Below are 16,939 nucleotides of genomic sequence, written 5' to 3' on the forward strand. Positions count from 1 at the left end.
TTTGAGAAGAGGAGAACTAAAAAACTTTTTGTAATATCTAAAGATACAGAAATTGACGTTTTAGCCTACTTTGAGGTAAATCCAAATAATTCCATTAGATATTCATCTAGAGAAATAGCTGTTTCACTGCCTGTTATTCAACGAATTCTGAAGAAACATAAGATTCCTCCTTTTAAGTTAAGACCAGTGCAAATACTAGAACTTGGTTACTCTGAGAAAAGATTGGGGTTTTGTCGGTGGTTTATGAGTAAATGCAGATAAAATCCAAACTTCTATAGAAATATTATATGGAGCGATAAGGCTAGTTTTTCAAATTGTTTGATGTAAATAGAAATAATTTTCATTATTGGAGTAGACATAATCCATTTCTAGTCCATCCCCACAATACCTATAGAGGTAGAATTATCGGTCAATTTTTCTACAATGGTTCTTTGAACGGACCCCGAGTGTTGGAAGAGTTTTTCGATGATCTTGATCTGGAAGCTCGTCAGATGATCTATTTTCAGCAGGATGGAGCACCAGCACATAATTTCCGTGGCGTAGAAAGAATGTTGCGAGACTGTTGTGGAAACAAATGGATTGCTACAAATGGTCCTGTTAAGTGTCCTCCTCATTCACCAGACATGACACCTTTGGATTTTTATTTTTGCGGATTTCTAAAAACTGAGGTGTACAAAATGAAACATAATAATGTAGATGAAGTGAAAAATTATACTGAAACTATAATTATCAGAATTGATGACCTAATTGTGTTGAAAGCAACACGTACTGTCAAGAGAAGGGCTCAAATATGTGTTCAACAAGAAGGCGGTGTTTTTGAATATTTACTCGATATTTTATAGCTCTTTATACAACAAAGAATTTTTTTGTACTATTGAAATATAAATATATATTTTCACATAAGTCGCTCATTTTCAACTTTAGGAAGAAAGGTGGTATGAGTTTTGTTGTTGAGAATGTTATTACGAATATAAATGCATGATAAAATATAGTTTAAATATAAATAAATATACCTAGTTTAAAAAACTAAAAAAACACGCTTTTGAAGAACCTCCAACTAAAAAGTTAAAAAAAAAATGTTATAAATATAAGCTTAAATCAATAACGAACGGAAAATACTAGTATTATTGGGAAAAAAACGACGGGCGCTTGATACACAAAAAATATGGCACAAAGCGCCTAGGCGTATAAAAAAAAAATATGTTTAACTTTGTAGTTCGATGCTCTTTAAAAGCGTGTTTTCTTATGTTTTTTAAACTATATTTATTTTTCATGTTTTAGTTTCTTATGCTAAGCCCAAAGCAGCAGGCGCGCAAAGGGGGGTTACAAATAAGGCAGCAGGCGCGCGTGTTGATAAAAATCCTTTTTTTAAATGAAAAAATACATGTAGAGTGAGTTCGAATTATATCAAGGAAGTTACGTACAGCGCCATCTGCCCGCAAATAGATCAAGCAATAATGTCGATATATCAAGGAGATTACGTACAGCGCCATCTGACCGCGAATGTATCAAGCAATAATGTCGATAATTCAAATACAGATCCCAAGCTTGAGAGTTACAAACAAACAAACATACATAGGTACATACAGGTGAAGCTAATAAAAGCGTGTTGAACAAATACTTTTTTCAAATGAAGAAATACATGTTAAGTGAGTTCGAATTATATGAAGGAGGTTACGTACAGTGCCATCTGCTGGCGGATAGATCAAGCAATAATGTCGGTAATTCTGTCAAATACAGATCCCGAGCATTCAAACGGGAAAGAAGAGTTACAAAAAACAAATAAACATACATACAGGTGAAGCTAATATAAAGCGTGTTCATGTTAATAAAAGAAAATACTTTTTTCAAATGAGGAAAACGCATGTAAAGTGAGTTCGAATTATATCAAGGAGGTTATGTACAGCGCCATCTGCCCGCGAATAGATCAAGGAATAATGTCGATAATTCTGTCAAATACAGATCCCGATATGAAATAAAAAGTAGAGTTACAAACAAACATATATACATACAGATGAAGCTAATATAAAGCGTGTCAAAAATATCATTTTATGAAATATTTTGAGAACACGACTGTATTTTTTTTGTTTTTGGCATCGAGAAGACCATTAAAAACGCTAGTAGTTTGTCCATTAAACAAATTCGTAGTACCAATAATAACGGGGTTGGCAATGGGGCCGAACTCCAAGTCTCTTCATAGACTTTTCTAAAGCATTTGACTGTGTTAGTCATGAGATTCTATTATCAAAATTGTCAAGGTACGGACTGAGGGGAACGCCGTATAGCTTGCTAGAATCCTATGTATCTGACAGACAGCAAATTGTTAAAATAAACCACAATAACAGTAATCCCTTAGGCATTACGCAAGGTGTTCGTCAAGGATCAATATTATGCCCTCTTCTATTCATAGTATTTGCCAATTACCTCATATCATACTTGAATGAACACAATAAAATTATTACAACATGTTATGCAGACGACACAAACATTTTGATCGTAGAAGAAGATTTAGTATCATTAAAATTATTGGCTGAGACTACCTATGCTAAGGTGATAACATGGTCAGACAAAAACCACTTAATAATTAATAAATCAAAGACTTATGCCCTGATGTTTTGTTCAAATAGTCGGGAACACCACCAGCTTTTGTTGTTTGAAAATACCAATAACGTCGTGTCTTCTTCTGAATCTGTCAACATGCTAGGCATTACCTTTGATTCAAAGCTCTCATGGATTTCTCATATTGATACTGTCTGCGGCAAACTTAGAAAGGATGTTATGCACTCAAGTTTATGTCGAGTCATTGCAGTGAATATATCCTTCTGTCTTTATACTTTGCCCACTTCCATTCTCATATGAGATACGGAATTTTAAACTGGGGAGCAAGTTCCTCTGTACAAAGGGTGTTTTTATTACAAAAATACGCAATCAGAATAATTGCAAAAGTGAGTAGAAGAGAGTCATGCAGAGAGATTTTCAAAAAATTTAATATTTTGACTGTTATGAGCACATACATCCTCGAAGCGTGTTGTTTCATTTTCAAAAATAAGGCCACTTATAATGCCATCAGAACACACCATGAACATGATACCAGAAGAAAAAACCTTATTTTACCCCACCGGCATATCAAAGTCCGGTATCAAAAAAACTTTGAATATATTGGATGCAAATGCTATAATTCTCTGGCAGATCACATAGAGAATACAGCTTCTAACAATTTTCAAAAATCTCCTGAAAAAAAACTTACTCCGCAAAAACTGCTACACCATAGAAGAATTTTTTAATTAGGTAACTTTAATTTTCAATGGAATATGTAGGCAATATGCTTTTTATGTATATGCAAACTAATGTGCATTTATGTATGTAAACATGTATGTGTATTTATATTTATATTTATATTTATATTTATGTGAATATCTATAACAAATTTTTTCAAATCTGTATTGTATTATGTTGTTATACTACTTTTTGACATTTTTCACAATTTTCCTGTATTTTTTCACAAGTTAATTGCTGGAAAGAAAATAAATAAACAAATGAATAAATAAATAAATAAATATATATCAAGTAACGAGTCAAGTAACGATTAAATTCGAGTTTCAGATGCAAAAGGTCAAAAGATTCTCTGTCGTTTGCTCCAATTCAAACTCTCCCGCACCCTGGGAAATGCTCACCATGTACAACTTCCACAGCGACTTTAATGGAATTCAAGGCGGGATAATCCGAGGCAAACTCGTCTCTCCTGGGCTTTTCAAATTAGATTCGGCTCCTTACATAAAACAACACATGGTGCATTAGAAAGCATCAGGATCAAAGAGTGCGCTGGACGAAGCGATGTTGTCTTTCCAATCCATCTGGTGCGGCAACAAATAAATCGAATTAGGACTCAGTCCGTTCGGAATGGACAACTAAAAGATCGGACACGAGATCACGATCACGTCTTCGGCTGGAATCTGCTGAAGTTCGGTGTTTCCTGTTCCGGAAATAAATATTATTTGGTTTTTTCCTCATGTATGAAGTGAGTACCTCCTAAACTTCGATAACTTGATGGTTTGCAATGGGATGCATTCTGATGTACATCTATTTTCAGATGTGATAGCGAAAGATACCTACTGAAAGTTTTAATACGATTTTTGAACTAACATTTCTTGTATATCGCGTAGGTACCCTAATTTATTGTCCATTAACATGCAGAATACATTAAAACTGAACTTTTCTTGAAATGAGGCTTTTTTTGTGACGTGAGGATTTTCACTGGACCAATGATGACAATTTTTTCTATTGAAATTTCCTTCTCTCGAAAATTTAGATTCATCATTGTCTCAAACAAATTGTAGAATATATATGTGATCTTTTAGTAAATGAATATTACTGGAGTTTTTTCCCCACACTAAATCGTTATTTTTAACACCTCGACACGTGTGTCTAGGTGAAAGGTTCCAAACAGTACATCATAAGTACTTTTAGTAAATGTTATAATAATAATAACAGTAATAGTGTGGCTTGCCGTACTAAGGCAGAAATCTTAGCCGTACGGATGCAGAAGGGTGTCATTTTTGGCTCACTGCGCTTGCTCAGGGTACATAATCCTTGGACCCAACGATCACTTACCCTACGGTGTGGTCATTGGTTGATAATCCTGGCGCGCCCTCCCGAATGTATCGGAGCTTCGGGTGATAGGGCCTGACCAGCGCATACTACAGAGAAAAAAAAAATAATATTTATTCACTTTCTTAAGATTGCTTACAGTAAATATACATATACATAAAGAAATGAACAGTGAACAAATAAAATACATCTTACGAGGCAAAATGGTCTGCATGTGTGTAAGGAATGAAAATACTGAATCTGACATTGAATGAGACTCATGCATTGAATCAGGTACTAAGATATAAATTCAAAATAGCTACATTTGAACAGAATATAAATAAATAAAACCAATCAATTTATTAGACTGTCTGACTGAGAGACCCTGTTAATCCATTTTACCATACATAATATATATATATGTATATATATTATATACACAAAATTTTTTCATACTTTTTTTGAGATTTGATGTGCGCATCTTGAATTTTCAGGAAGAAAACTGTAGAGTTTTGGTCCTAAATACCGGTAGGATTTCTGCCCAACTGATTTGAGCATTAATGGTATGACGATACTATGATTCTGACGTGTAGCATATTCATGGTGATGAGTAGTTATTTTTTTTTATTTCCATGCTGTACAGCAGTAATATTTATAAAAAATCGCTGTCTAAGATCAGTTATTCCAGATTCTCAATTAAGTAGATCGCTAGGGTAGTCGTAACCTTTCCGTAGGATTTATATCTGATGAATCTTTTCTGCATAACCTCAAGAGAATGTGGATGAGTTTTCGACACTCCAACCCAACCAATTTCTCAGATGGGGCTCTACTGAACTCTTATATAACATAATTTTCTGTTTTTGATTGAGTATATTTGGTATCGCACAAGTTTCGACTTCTGAGGGTTGTCGTTCGTAGGGGTGCGATAGCTGGTTAACGGAAAAACATATATCCGTTTGAATTTGTAAAGTATACAACGTAATATTTTAACTATGTGGTCTATGTGTTGGTTCCATCTGAGATTGCTGTCTAAAATTATTCCGAAATATTTTATTTTCTTTGTGGGTCTCATGATTTTCGAATTTTGAAGATTTTAATCTCATATTCTGGTAGAGAGTTGTCAAAACTACTGAATGGTACATATAATAGGTTCTCAAAGTTAATAGATAAGAGTCTGTGGTCGAACCACAATTTGATTTGATGAAGGTCATGTTCTAATTTCTGTTTCAAATGGAATCAGTTTTCGTCTTCGCAAAACAACACAGTATCATGGGCGAAACTAAGAATGTTGGAGTTGATGTTTAGTAGAAAAAGGTTGTTCGAGTAAATATTGAATAGGATTGGTTCTAACACCGTCCCCTGGGGCACACCATATCAGGAGTTTTCTCTGATGACTTAAAAACTGACAAAGTTGTGCCTGTTTTCAAAATAATAATTATAGGTCAATATCACTTCTTTCGTCAACTTCTGAGATCTTTGAACGTGTAATATATATCAGACTGCTCCTTTGTATAGACCAAAACAATATTTCAGATGCTCAGCAATTCGGATTCAGGAAAGGTATGTCTACTGAACTAGCAATTTTCAATTCAATTGACCTTTTAAAAGCTTTCGATACGGTTAACCATGAAAAACTTTTGAACAAACTAGAAGATTACGGTATTAGGGGTGTAAGTCATAGGATCATTGAGTCTTATCTATCAAATCGTTCAAAAGTTTTTGCTATCATGGATGAACAAGACCAATACCTGTCCAGCGAAGCTAGTATCATGCAAGAGGTACTCCAAGGAGCAATTCTTAGACCCCCACCTTCTTGTTGTATGAGAATAATATGTCTCAAGCAAAGGTATTTGGTAGTATATATCGGTGTGCTGATGACACATCGTTTGTTGTTACAGTAAAAAATATGTCCAAACTCTCAACAAAAGCTTCAAGTATTTAACAAAGAAGCATGCGTTGTAAAGAAAACATGCTGAAGTTAAATGTTTAAAAAACGGACCTAATAACTTTCAGTAAAAGAAACAACTTTGAGGAATCCCCATATGTCAAACTCAAATGCAAATCGATTTCAACATCAGATCATATAAAATTCCTAGCGTTATACTAGATTCGATCCCCAACTGGGAATCGCACATGAACATCGTGAATAGTAGGCCATCTATGGAGTTATACGATATCTACGAGTCCAAGTATCTGTCAGTTGTTTAAGAACATATTACTATGCTCATGTTCAATCAGTTTTATTTCCTATGGGATCACATTTTGGGGCTCTTCATCAAGCTAGTAATACTTCATGTAGGACATACTTTTCTGAATTTGACATCTTGACAGTGCCTTCATTGTATTTTCTGCGCCTTGTCAATTTTGTGAAGAAATATCCCTACATGTTTCCGACAGAAGCTGATCAATATTCTGCAAATATGAACATCAACACTAGGCATCTAATTAAGCTATCTGTCCCTTATCATAAGTCAACTTATTAAGAGAAAGGTCCACACTATCAAGCAATCAAAGCATATACCTCACTAACTCAAGTTCAGAAATTCTGTCATGAGTTACTTGAAGCAGAAATGCTATTATTCTTTTAATTGTTGGATTTAATAAACATGTATATATGCTAAAATTAGTTTCAGCTACTTTTTCAATTGTGTGATGCAATAAACATGTATGAATGCTGAAATTAGTCTTCAGACTTTCAAATTCAGTTGAATTTTAAATATTCGTCTTTGTATTCCAATACTGTTTTTATAGTTTTGAAATTGTGTACTGTACCTCAATATTTCAAAATTTTCATCCCCCATAATTTATAGATTTTGTAGATACATTTTAACTCATTTTTTAACCAGACCCTGACGTTTGATGTGTCCTGTGTTCATCGTTTTGCAATAAAAGTTTCATTATTATTATTTAAAAATACATTTATGCATTCTGAATGCGTATCATTTGAGGTAAGCTTCTTGATTCTTTTAAAGTTGATATAAATGCATTGAAACTGTTCAGAATTCGTATAAATTTCTTGACGTTCATTTGCAGTAGATACGGATACTTTTCGTTGAACTTTCTACATTTTCTGCTGATCATTTTATCACACTGTCCAAAAATAATAAACAAATTCATAGGAACTTCGTTTCAATAGTTTGGTTCCATTGTTTTGGAGGTATTTGAAACTTCTGGAGTGACTAAACTGTTAACATTAGTAGGAGAATATTTAGGCTGTTCACGTTAAGAAGAGAATGACGTCATTTTTGGTAATTTTACTAATTTTGTATATCCAACATAACAACGTTAAAATTCCCACTGAAATGCGTTCAACACCAATGAAACTAGTAACATTTCATTTTGTAAGTTGCTCAACTGATAGTAAAATTTCAGGCGTTGCCGAATCGAAAAAAAACCCTTCCATAGTGAAAATTATACAATAAACTATATTGATTAGTTTTTTAATATGGATTTTCATCAAGTATCGGTCAGTTCTATTCAAGAATCGAAAAAAACTCGAAAACTGTCAGTTTTTCTTTTCTTTTTAGAACTAATCATTTCTTTTGATAAGACCTGCGTATATTCAATACGCCTAAAGCATAGTCGAAATAGTCCCAACAAATACTAAAAGTAAGTAAGGATAATAGCAATAAAACTTATCGACAGTACAAAAAAATTTGAAAGTTCGAAATAGTACACATGTTGGCAACGCCGTAACTTGTCATCTTGTGACGTCATTCTCTTCTTAACGTGAAATCTATACAACGTTCCTGTCAAATAGTAATCATAACCTGTTTACAAAACGAAACTTGGCTAGTTAGGTATACGCATGGTATACATAGACAGACAGCAAATTTTGAAAGCTTTCTGAATTTGTAATAATACACAAGGTGATCCGTTTGAAATAATCAACTTTCAGTCACTTCTTCAGGCGAACGAAAAAACAATATTTTTTACCACCCTGTAGTATTGAAGTAACAGAGATAACGCTGAAGTGTTGGGAGCCTCCAAATATCACATAATTCCAAACTGAATTTCGGTACCATAGTATTCCTTGACTCAAGGATATCAACATTTTTAGAGGTCATGATTTCCGAAGAAAAAATTGAAATCAATTGATATTTCGAAAACAGTAACAGATAGGTGTAGGGAAAACAATCGGGTTATTGTTGCAGATTTCGTGTTTCTTCAGCATTTCCATTTGCTAATCGAAGCTAGATGTGACAAAAACACAAGAGACAAAAAAGTTATATTTTTTAGATGATTAATCTAAAAAAAAATAAAAACTACAACAAGTTGAGTCTAAATAAGCGCCTCATTCTTTCGAATAACAGATTTCAACCAAATTGGCGTACGCATATTTATGATATTTCATAAATACCGTCTTTTTAAACTTCAACGCCCTGTATATCATATGTTCATAGGAACTTTTCTTCATAAAACGACCTAACGAATCACCCTCTGAAGTTTCGTACCGTAGTTATGAAACACCCTGTATACCAGTTTGATTAAAATCGCCAATGTTGTAGAGGAGTTTATATCCAGTGATATGACCCGAACTAACCTACAGATATTGTGCGCTTAATAAAAGTTTGTAAAAAACTATGAAAATCATTGTGACATTTTTTCTATCGTTGACTCGTATCATTCAATCAAACATTCACACAACATATCTATGAAATGTTCTGTACGTAAGAAGCACACGTTTTCAAAAGCAAATAAAGTTTAATTAGAGAACAAACAGGATAGCAATGTTGAAAACAGGAAGAAAAACTCACTGCTCTGAGAAAATCACTTACCTAAATTGAAATTCTGTACCGCAGTCTGGTTGCATTTTTATCGGGAAATCTTTTTCCTAAAAGATGTATTGAATTGATGGGGCGGCAGTTATTGTGCTTGTTGTTCCATAGATTAGTTACGTGAGAGGAAAGCATTACTTATTATTTATTGGTCCCCAAAAAGGCTCTGGATATATAAGTCGCTCTGCAGCTTTCCTTCAGATTGTTGACTCTTGATGTAATAAAAATTTCTCAATGATAAATAACCTACTTCATATATTTTCTTTTGCTCTCTTTTTCTTTGTCGTTCAAGGTTCATATTTCTTGAAAGAAATATAATTCGTTTCGCGTTTCAAGTTGTTTTTCGAACGTATCTGAAGAGATACCATCGGCGTGGACAGATAATGAGAACAATTTCTTGTTAGGATTCTACTTGTAGTCGCCGTTTTATACAGAATGTCTCCTAAATGATGTGAAAAAATATAAGGGCGTTGCAGGACATGCTTGACATTTTTCAAGTTACATTTATTGTTGTGCCAACGGTTTTTTACAATATTAGTATGAGAAAAGATTATTTGAAAAAGTTCAACACCTTGTATTTCGTAAACAATGCTTTGCCGGAGCTGTGTTCATATTAGATTGGTTCAAACATTTTGTCCGTTTTGAATCACGTGTTTTTATAGCTCCATATGTCAATGAATATTCATTCTACTGTTCCTTTCTATACAAGGTGTAACTGAATAAGTGTAAAACATTTAAAGACGTGATTCCTCATCGAAAAAAAGATAGGATCTTTCATATAAAGAATACAGCCCCGTGAAGGGGGTACAGAAAATTTGAATAACAATTGTTTTCACAATCACTGAAAAAGTTACAATATTGAAATTAAGGAAGTAATCAATTTGAAATTGATTACTTCCTTCCTTTCTTTGGAAGATGCTGTCATCCCTTTTTTGTATCTGATGGAGTAGTAGAAAGCCAAAAACTTTCTTTCCCAAAAAATTAATCACTCCTAAAAATATAACCCCTTGAATTCAAATGTAGAAATCATAGTAAATGTTCAATATGTCTTCCTTCATACAATACGCATGCATCAAGACGTCGGCGCATTGGGTCACGTATTCGCTCGAATATTCCTGGAGTCTCTCTGATTAACCTGCACGCATCAACGATGCGGTTTCTTGAGTCCTCTACATCGCGAACAGGAGTACGATAAACTAAATGCTGTAAATGGCCCCAAATAGAGAAATCGAGAGGATTGAGATCCGGGGATCGAGCGGGCCAGTTCTGTGGTCCTCCTCGACCTATCCACTGATTTGCATATGTTTTAGTTAAATGCTGACGTGCTACTTGACGAAAATGGGCGGGAACCGCATCATGCATAAAAAACTAGTCCGTTCTGACGCCCAAAGGAACTTTCTCCAGCACTGCTGAATGCACTTCTCTTAAAAATTGAACGTATACCTCACCATTTGATCGAGGAGGTAGACAATGATGCCCAATTAAATCATCCCCAATAATTCCGAGCCACACGTTAAGAGAAAACTTTTCTTGATGGTTAGTTTCGACAACAGCGTGAGGGTTTTCATCAGCCCATATGTGGTAATTATGAAAATTAATAATCTTGTCTAGAGAAAAACTACATTCGTCTGTGAATTCTATCGTCTTCAGAAAGTCACAATTTCTTCTAATTATTTCCAGCATCCAATTGCAAAATTCAAGACGGTTCGGAAAGTCTCGCGGTAACAGTGCTTGTACTCGTTGCAGATGATAAGGGTATAATAGTTGTTCCTTCAAAATTCGAAATACCGTCATATGATCAACATTTAGCTGAAAAGCAATCTTTCTAGTACTTCAATCAAATTAAGTACTGCTTCCTCAAGCTGTGGTGTTCGTACTTCTCGATGGTCACCACAATCCTGCGTTCTTTTGTCGAATGAACCATATTCTCGTAATCGTTGATGAAGTTGAGCAAATATTCTATGTGAAGGATGCTGCCCTTGAGGATACATTTCAGCATATGTTCTAGAAGCTTCTAATCCATTCCCCTGCGAAAGACCGTAAACGTAATGCATCAGTCATTTCCTCATTGGTGTATGCCATTTTAATATCAAGTGAATTATTAAAGTAACAAATTAAGAACAGAACAACAACACACAATTGGGATTAATTAAATTTCGAAAATTCACAAACTGACAGCGTCATACCAATTTAATTGTCACTCTCGCTAATAGCGACCTACTAGATAGATTAGTTTCGTATTTTCGCATTTATGACGATGTATCTCTGTAGTTGTTCGTAAAATAATTTTTTGCTACGAACTAGTTTATTTTGGGCAAAAAACCCAGGAAACATTTTTTGTTTAGAATGAAACAGGCTATCGGAAATATATTTTTAAATGGATAGTAACTAACTAAAGGGAACTAAAATGACATGAAAGAGAACTCACCCCCATCAACTCCCTAGGCCCCACCCATCGAAAATCAAAAAATTGAATTGCAAACCCCTACTTGTGATACATCATTGAAAATACTATAAAAAATGTTATCCATTTGTATGAATAATAATTGTACAGGGTGAAGCAATAATTGTGAAACTTGGCTGAAATGGAATATTTAATGATGTTTTTGTTGAACTGCAAATTTATTAAAAATTTCCATTAAGTAAATGTTCAAAGTGGGGTCCGTTGTTTTGTAGACAATTGAACAGACTATTTTCAAATTCTGCATGAACAACAAATGTTGTTGTAGAAATGGCGCGACATGCTTGCGTAATTTTTTCTCGCAATTCCCCAAGTGACGCAGGTTGAGTTTTTTGAACAACTGACTTGAGGGGACCTAGAGAAAAAAGTCAGGTGGCGCCAAGTCTGGTGACCTCGGTGGCCACTCAATGCGACCTCTCCTTCCAATCCATTTGTTCGGATAATTCGTATCCAACCAGTGCCTAACTGGAGCTGCATAGTGGGGAGGTGCACCATCTTGTTGGAAGTGCAGCAAATCTTCGTCTACAGCTAGGTTGCCTTGGTCGTCCCTTTGGTTCTTTAATTCATGTACAATTGAAGGTTCGATGGTGTTTTCCAGCATATCGAGATAAATGTTACCACTTAAATTGTCTGGTATGAACAAGGAGCCAATTATAGCATCGCCTAATATTCCTGCCTGAATATTCAGTTTTTCAGGATATTGACTGTGACCTTCTGAATCGATGCGGGTTCGCATCACTCCAGTACCGACAGTTTGGTTAATTTACATTACCATTCAGCATAAAAGTACATTCGTCACTGAAACATATATTTTTTAATATTCTCGGTTCAACGCGAATTCTTTCAGTCATGAGTTCACAAAACTAAATTCGTCGGTCTAGATCATCATCGCCTAGTTCTTGAAGAATTTGTGTTTTGTACGGGTGAAACATTCATGTAATTTCAACTGCAGATACTTGACGTGTTGATGCAGTAGGCTCTATTGCCCAATTTTCAAGGACCTCAATTTGGGTTGCTTCATTCAGTAATCTTGGGGCATTCCTTTTTTTATTTTGCACTGATCCCGTTTCTCTAAACTTTTCAACTAAATCGCGGACGTACACGTGACTTAAATTTTTGTCCGGATCCCTTTCATGAAATATTTGAGCCGTTTTTAAATAACACTGGTTCTGGGAGGCAAATATGAAAATTATCTCCACGCGCTCAGGTATACTGTAAACCATCGTGACAACTACTTACAGCTGAATGACAGTACAGATTGTACAAATGATGAAAACTAATGACATTTAAAAGTCTCAAACAAACCAAAAATTATTGACAGAACTCAAAAAACAGATATTTCTAACTTGTTTTGCAAAAATGGCAAATTGAGTTTTTATTCAACAAAAAAGTATCGACGGATCATTTAAAATAATAGTCCGAGAGGTAGCATTACAAATAAAAACGTCATAGTAAGCCGGCTAATATTAAAGTTCGTGCAGACTTTGACAATAGGCTGTATTATTGTTTACAAAACAACGGAACCCACTTTGAACATTTACTCAATTGCCATTTTTAATAAATTTGTAGATCAACAAAAACCTCATTAAATATTCCATTTAAGTTTCACAATTATTGCTTCACCCTGTACAATTATTATTTATACATTGGATAGCATTTTTATAGTCTTTTCAATGATGTATCAAAAGAAGGGGTTTGCAATTTAAACATTTTGAGTTTTCGTGGGTGGATCCTAGGGGGTTCATGGGGGTGAGTTCTCTTTTATGTCACTTTAGTTCCCCCTTACTATCCTAGAAACTGTTTCAAGCATTTTTCGATATCAGCTTTCGTTCGTGAGATATAGCTCATTGTAAGTTTTAAAATTGACACACTGTATACATCGAAGACGTTCATATTTTTCCCAATTTTTTTTGTCTCTTCCCAGCATATTACTTTGTGATATCGTTAACCGATTTTTGTCCAATTTTTTCCACCAGGCATTTAGCAATGATAATGTTAATGAACGCACTGCGTGACGTTTATTTGCGAAATTTCGTTCAGGATATTTTAGCCTCGTCAAGTGTGATGGAAGGTGGATCCTCTACGACAATTTTAATCGGAATCTGTGTTATGTATTCGAATATTTTTGAAAGTGCTGGGGAAACAGCAATAGCAGGATGACTTTCCAAATTATGGGAGTTTCCTCTTTTCAGGATTGAAGAAAGTATATAATTTTCACGAAGGAAAGTGTCCTTGCTGAAGAGATAGGTATGTTTATAATGTGAATTAGGGGCGCAATGATGTGGGGTGTGAATCGACAATCATTCATTCAGATCTTCAATCCATTTCACCTACATGATAACAGTTAAATTCCACTTGGATTTTTTATTTTTTTTTTTCATTTCAAGGAAAAAACACAAGCACTACAGGAAACTCCTTAAGGCGCTCTGAGAGCGGTGCCACTGGATTCAAATCGCTGGAGACTAAATTCATTTGGAAAAACATTCGCAGGAAGTTTATTCCACATAAACGAAGTTCTAAAGATGGAAGAGTTCTTGAACAGTGAAGTTCGAGGTGTACTGAGCCGAACCTCGAAACGATGAGCAGCCACAGTACATCGCGTATTTCTGATATGTACTCTTGGTGGAGTCAAATGTGCCAAGTTACTTGAACAATTCCCGTGAAAGTATCTATAGAAGAAAGACAAATCTTCAACCTTTCTTCGATGTTCCAGGCTATCAAGGTTGCACGTGATGTTTGCGTCTAAAATCAGGCTTATGACTCTTTTCTGGATGGAATCCAGCAACTTCAGGGTATGTTTGGGGGAGGAGCTCCATACATGAGAACAATACCACAAAGAAGGTCTGATCTGGGCTTTATGAAGCATCAAAGTTGCTGAGGTGTGTACAGTTCTCTGGTTCGGAACAGTGTTGAGAAGCAGCCTTTGCAATTCCAGGGATATGATGGTGCCAAGACATATTGGTGTCCGTTTCAACCCCCAACAAATTTATCGAAGCAGAAAGCGGAATTGTCTGACCTGACATTATTATATCCGGTTCGGAGACATTTATCTTCTTGGAGAGGAGAAAACCCATGCTTGGGTTTTTGTGGCATTGAATTGAACCTGGTTACTTTCACCCCAAAATCGAAATCACTTCTAGATCCTCATTAGTATATGCAACCTCCTGCTGCCGGTGAAGATACACCTCCGTAACCGATGTCCTGGAATCCAAATGAAATGACGAGACAAGTGTGCTGTCGTCAGCAAAGCAATATATTGGATTCCTGGGTTTTTTCAATAAGTCGTTGACATACAATAAAAAGAAGGTTGGAGACAATATGGATCCTTGGGGAACACCAGCGTTGATGTTGAGAGTATTCGAGAGATATCCATCGACGGCAGGAAATGTTCTCTCAGGAAGCTTAAGAGCCATACACAAAAATTACCCGACAAGCCATAGCATCGAAGTTTGGCCAGTAAACTCTCATGCCACACGGTGTCAAAGGCCTAAGAAATATCAAGCGCAACAGCTCTTGATTCTCATGTTTCTCGATTGCGTTATTCCAAATATGGGTGACATACGATAGAAGCTATCCTGTTGACCTTTGTTTTCGAAAGCCATATTCATGATCGCTCAAGATTTTGAAGCCTTGTAAATATTTGAGAATATGGTGGTTTTTGACTTTCTCCATGATTTATGATATCACTGATAGCAAAGCGACTGGCCTATAGTTATTTGGGAATGGGCTGAACACGAGCAATCTTCCAACAAGAGAGAAAAATCCATTTCTTGGAAGACAAGTTGGAAAGTCTGCAAAATACTGGTGCAAGTTCATTTGCATACATTTTATGTACGATGACGGGCACTACCTCAGGACCAGACGCCTTGTTGATATTGATCTGTTTCAAAAATCGCCCGACTAGACGCTCCCGAAAAGTAACTTCCTGCATCTTCCTGCATCTATCGTGGGAATTGTGGCTGGTGCCTTTTCCAGAAAATCGACTGTGGAGTGGGACGTACATTGTTCAGCTAGTAGATTTGCTTTTTCTATGATTGTTGTTGCAATTGAACCATCCGCTTGTGTTGTGTATGTGTGTGTGGTGTAATTATGGATTTTGTAAAGTTCTGATTAACAGTTTTAGCTACCGACCAGAAAGATCTAGACTCGTTGGGATTGGCAAGTAGTTTATCAATAATTCTCTGATTGTGAAGTTCTTTGCTTTAATGTATCCTAAGTTTGTAGCTGTTGCGAGCATTAACAAACCTAGTTAGGTTTTCGACACTGGTTTTTTTGCGCCACTGCCGGCAGGCTAGATTTTTGAAGGCGATAGCTTCCTTGCAATTTTTGTTGATCGAAGGTTTGCCGTTAGAAGGTCGTTTCATTGAAAAAGGAATATATGCATCCATGGATGATTCAATAACTTCCGTGATTTCAGAAGCATAAGTTGATTGATCTTTAGAGCTGAAACAAACATCTAGTAAGGGAAAATTTCGAAAATGGTCTTGAAGATCCTCCCATTCAGCTGATCTGTAATGTCAAACTTTGCGCGGCTTAGATTGTTCCCCAACATTAATCGGTAATTCATTCAACACTGAGAGTTTGTTATCAGAGGATCCCAATGGGGACCTCACGGTGACTATGTGAGTTTCAGGATTGGTTGTTAGGTATAGATCCAGAAGACTAGCATATTCTCCATCACCCAGGAATCCTGGTTGGCTCATTGATAATCTGAGTAAGAACGCTGCTTATTGCAACAGCCTCAGATTCACGACCTTGTTCATCGTTTATATTTGAAAATTTGAGCCATTCGATATTATGGACATTGAAGTCACCGAATATGGAAATTTCGGCACTGGGATGATTGATTTGCAGAAATTTCACTTTCAGTTCCGATGGAAGTAGAAAACAACTCGGACAGTGAAGATGAAAAGAACAGGGTATGCACGATGATGGAAGAAATTTCGTCGGGACAAACCATTTCGCAGCACTAGGTCCAGATTTTTAATATTAATTACTGAATCATTATGAATTCGCCAATAAATTATTATCCACTGTGAAAACGAATTACTCCACTGAAATAACGACTGAAGAATTTCAGCAAATTTTCCACCGACGATCAAATTATTTCCGG

Source organism: Leptinotarsa decemlineata, unplaced genomic scaffold, assembly GCF_025532065.1.
Source record: "Leptinotarsa decemlineata unplaced genomic scaffold, Ldec_3_MD MMD2_tig00026314_RagTag_RagTag, whole genome shotgun sequence".
NCBI classification, from domain to species: domain Eukaryota; kingdom Metazoa; phylum Arthropoda; class Insecta; order Coleoptera; family Chrysomelidae; genus Leptinotarsa; species Leptinotarsa decemlineata.